This window comes from Canis lupus, chromosome 24, assembly GCF_048164855.1.
Source record: "Canis lupus baileyi chromosome 24, mCanLup2.hap1, whole genome shotgun sequence".
Taxonomy (NCBI): Eukaryota; Metazoa; Chordata; class Mammalia; order Carnivora; family Canidae; genus Canis; species Canis lupus.
In genome coordinates this window covers 34,974,243-34,979,405 of record NC_132861.1, presented here as the reverse complement: position 1 = coordinate 34,979,405, position 5,163 = coordinate 34,974,243, and the positions used below count along the sequence as shown (strand labels likewise).

Here is a 5,163-nt window from a genome sequence, read left to right as displayed (position 1 = left end):
ATGACTCAATTCATTCACATATTCAATTATAGTTTATAACAGTTTGCATATATCTTCACATGAGGATAAATTTACTAAACTTTTTTCAAGGATTACTTTTTTTCTATTTCAAGTGAGGGCTTTATATTATTTTATTAAACTAGCTATTGCCAAAACTACAAAAGTCATTGATTTGTAAATTTGTTTTATTGAAATATATTTTTAGAAAAGTATACATATCATGCGAATTTATATCAAGCAAGTGTACCCTTATAATCAGCAACCAGATCAAGAAACAAAATATTACCAAAACTCAACACAAAAGACACAATCTTAGCATAATTATCTTGAGATAGATTAATGTTGTTTATATGTATCCATAATTAATTTCTTTTAAAGCTGAGTAATATTTCATTGTATGTATATATCACAATATATTTGTTCATTCACCTGTTGATGGGCATTTGAGTTGTCTCCAGTTTTTTTCTATGACAAATGAAGCTGCTATGAGCATTATGTGTAAATCTTTGTACAGACATATGCTTTAGGCTAGGTACTTTGCCCTAAGAACTCTGGCTGTTTTGGCCTCCTTAAATTCCCAGCTCCATCAACAGGACTCAGATAAACTACTGGACAATGCTTGAGTCTTTCCTCTTAGGTTGTGTCATGGAAAATCTCTCCAGGTTGGAACAAATGTAGGGCTCACTTCCATGTTTCCTATTCTGGAATCTCTGTCCTCAACTGCCAAATATCTAAATTCTTGAAGACTGTTGTTTAATGAATTTTTTCCAGTTGTTGTTTATGTCTGCTATGAGGGTAAATTCAATCTCTGTCACTCCATCTTGGCCTGAGTTGCTTTTTTTTTTTTTTTTAAGATGTATTTATTTATTCCAGAGAGAGAGAGAGAGAGTAGAAGGGGCAGAGGGAGAGAGAGAGAATCCTCAAGCAGACTCCCCATTGAGCATGGAGTCCTAGCGGGATTGGAGACCCTGAGATCATGACCTGAGCCAAAATTAAGAGTCAGATGCTCAATTTACTGAGCCTCCAATGCACCCCAGTCCTGGTTGTTTTTTAATGATAGCTTTATTGAGAGATAATTCCATTTTGAAAAGTTCACTATTTTAAAGGGTATAATTCAATGGGCTTCAAGAGTCACAAAGTTATGCATTCAGTATCACTAATTCTAGAATATTTTCATCACCCCCAAAGAACACCCCATATCCACGATAAATCACTATTCCTGACCCCCAACCCCATCCATTGGCACCTCTGAATCTGTTTTCTCTGTACACTTGTCCATTCTACATATTTTACATACAAATCATACAATATGTGGATTTTGTGTTCAGTTTCTTTCACTTAGAATGTTTTCAAGGACCATACATGTAGCAGTATGTATCAGAGCTTCATTCTACCCTATGGCTAGATAATATTTCAATATATGGATATACCATATTCGTTTATCCATTCATCATTGACAGGCATTGGGTTGTTTCCACTTTCTGGCTATTTTGATAATGTGGTTGCACACATTTCTATACAAGTTTTTGTGGGACATATATTTTCATTTCACCCAGATATATATATATATATATATATATATATATATAGAATAGAATTCCTGGATCACATGATAACTCTATGCTTAACTTTTTAGATCTTCTAAATGACTGTAAATCCCATCAGGAGTGTACAAGGCTTTCCGTTTTGTTTTGTTTTATTTTATTTTTCTTTAGAGAGGGAGAAAAGAAGGGTCAGAGGCAGAGGGAGAGAGAGAATCTCAAGGAGGCTCCATGTCCCACACAAAGCCCAACACAGGGCTCGATCCCAGGATCCTGACATTATGACCTGAACCAAAATCAAAAATCAGACGTTTAATCAACTGATCCACCCAGGTGCCCCAAGTCTTTCAATTTATCCACATTTTGCTAACATTTGTTATTATCTGTCTTCTTGGTGACAACCCTTGTAGTGGATGCCCTGTGATATTTTACCTGTGGTTTGATTCACATTTCCTTTTGTGTCAGCTTTCGTGCTTTCTTTCTAGTGTTTCCATCACATTTCTTTTTACTTGTTTTCTTGAATTGTAAGAGATTCTAAAAAATGTGAATATTAAATGTGAAAATGTAGTAACAACTAGAAAATGTATATGTAGTAGTTCTGTTTTATTAGTGAATTCTGTGTTCTACCTAAGTTATATTTCCTTCCACCAAAAAATTTCTGCTCAGAAAGTATTCTTCAGAGACCTAGTTTCCTGATTTTTAAAACAGAAATATGAACGTGACACTTCAATATGACTATGGTAAATATTTTTTTGACTATGGTAAATTTTTTATAAAATAATGTTCTCTTTGGACCTGATACTTTAATAAATATGTTTTTTCAATAAAAACTGAACCATACTTTTATTCCTGAGGTGGGTGATATCCTATTTGATTATGGTATATTCTTTCAGCATTGCACTGAAGTTACATAACATTATTGATACCTAAAAAAAAATTTTTTTTTCACTTGTGAGTTTGGCCAATGGTTTACTGTTATAATCATTTTGTGCTTTTCTTCAGGGTTTAAGTTTAGATTTTATAAAGCAAATTAAATTTGATTCACTTTCTTAATTTTTTCCTCCTTAATGTTATTAGAGAATTTGACTTACTTTAAATTTATAACTGGCATATTTTGTTTGAATTTTTCCTTTTCTTTTCTTTCTTTCTTTGTTCTTTTTTCTTTTTTAGAGAGATAGGGAATGGAGAGGTGCAAAGAGAGAGGGAGAGAGAATCTTAAGCAGGCTCCATGCTAAGCAGGGAGCCCAATGTATGTCTGATTTCAGGACCTTGACATCACAATCTGAGCCAAAACCAAGAGTCAAGAGTCAGATGCTTAACTGACCCACCAAGGTACCCTAAGATATATATTTTTCTGTTTTACCTAGAAAAACATTATGATCATAACCATGTTGTTATATTATTTACCTCTTGGGGCTTAAAGCCTAAAAGTAAGGCCCAATATTCATGTGCCCTGGTATTTGGAGACAAGAGGGAAGGACTTGAATGGCTCAGCTGCAAGCTTCCCTTCTCACTCTGTTCCTGTAGAGATGGACCCATAGCCAAGCACCTTCCTATTACAGAGATCAAGCATAGTTCCTTTTTACCCTTGAGTTCCCTGCCAGCCCATGGAATTATTCAAACAAGCCAATCACATCCTTCCACAGGAATCAGGGAGCATTTTATGTTCTTGAAACTAAAGTCTAGTTCCTATAGTCCCTGGTTGTTCACTTTGTTCTAAATACAGCTCCTACATGGCTCTGCATGGCAATGTCCTCCTCCCCTAGGGTATGAGTATGTATGACTGATACACTGCTGTTGACCTCATCTGTCCAGTGTTGTGTGTCATGTGTGTGGTTGTACCCCTAGCCCTATAATAGAAACACTTCCCACAGGAATTGGGTGAAGAGGAGGCCAATAAAATACTTCTGTACAGTAAGATTTTTTTCAATGACAAATTATTATGTACTTTTTTGAAGATGTCTTATATGTGAGCAATCAACTGATTTATAAAAAGATGCAACAAAATTTAAAATGATACAAAACATCAATTTTAAAACAACATCAAAAAGTGAGCATTTCTAACTGTACTCAGCTTATAACAGCAAATGGGTAAGTGGAATAATTCATGCTATAGATAATTGTTATATGAACTGTCAACAGAAAGAGTGGATAAAGGAATGAAGAGAAACTCAGCCCTTTTAAGAATTAAAAACTAGTCGAGTCTTTTAAGAATTAGAAACAAGGGGCTTCCTAATCATCTGGCATCTATTAAATGTTTTATCTATGGTTAGAAATGTACACGGTGGGGCCTTCAGGGATCTTCCCTATTCTTCTTTTAAGGTCCAGGTGAACTGTGGCCAGAGTGTAACACTTGTGCTAAGTTATTCTCTGTACGAAGCAGTCATCTGCATAGGTGTCTTTGTGCATGGTAATCATTCAAATCTTGGATCCTTGCAATCCTTAGAGCCACTGGATACTTTAGCCCCAGTTTCTCAATTTCAACCATTAAAAGTCAGTTATATAAGTGATACACTTGACATACAGACAGTCCATCATTCACTGTACTCAGTCTAGTTTGGCCTTAATGGAAAAGTTGATAAAGTTGGTATCAGCCAGGATGTGGTAAGGTGAGTCCAGCTGTGTGTTATATTGGAAGAATAAACAGGAAGGATGTTGGGGGGCCTTTCTTTCATTGAGTGCATCAGTATCTTTTCTTTCTTTATATACTTTAATCTATCCTTCTCTTTAAGCCTCTCATCTTAAAGATTAAGCATTTGCTTCATGGTCACAAATTTCTTGCTTTCTTTTGCTTCCCCATGTTCACACCACATTCTTGCTTCTTTTTAAATTAAAGAGTAATTAAAGAATAAGCAAGCAAAATGAGGTGGAAATGACATAGACATCTGTGATCAAGTTTTATGATGTCGCAGGCAATGGTAACTGCCCTGTGACCCCCACCTAGGCAGAAGCACAATAACTAATATCTGAGATGTTAAAATGTAAAAAATAGTATCTCGGAATTTGGTAACACCAAAAGTGCTTTGCAACTTCCTTCATCAGTATTTTTATTATGTTGGATCAGCGAATCTGTACCAAACTATAGCCATAAAATTAGCTGTGTTTCTCAGTGATCCAAAACAGAGGCTGGCTAACTGTATCCTGTGGTCCCTCACTGGCCCATAGCCTGTTTTTTTGAATGACCTATGAGGTAAGAATTATTTTTAGTTTTTAAAGGGCTGCAAAAACAAATGAGCAGGCAAATAAGGAATAATATGTGACAGAAACCAAATATGGACAGCACAGCCTAAATATTTAATGTGATCCTTCATAGAAAAATGTGCAGACTTCTAAAGTAGTACAGATTGGATTGTACTGATCACTAATAGGTGTCCCTTTCAAAATGATTAGTTGCAAAGTTCTCAGATATTCTCGATTCACTGCATCTTTTCTAACCTGATTATTTTCATGGTGTCCCTATGACTAAAGAAATACCTGAAAGTTCTGCTTATTGAGTAGCTAGGTGCAAACAACACAATATATATCATGTGCTAACAACTTAGTTGCTATTTGAAAAGCATAATACATGTAAAATTAAAGAAAAAATAGTGTTTTCATTTAATTTTAAATAACCACAATTACT

At 35.0% G+C, this 5,163-nt stretch overlaps 1 pseudogene; it reads right to left on the bottom strand.

Moving 5' to 3' along the window:
* Positions 1-3,773: 3,773 nt before the first annotated feature.
* LOC140616492 (rRNA-processing protein FCF1 homolog pseudogene) lies at positions 3,774-4,341 on the bottom strand (annotated as a pseudogene).
* Between the last annotated feature and the right edge of the window lie 822 nt (positions 4,342-5,163).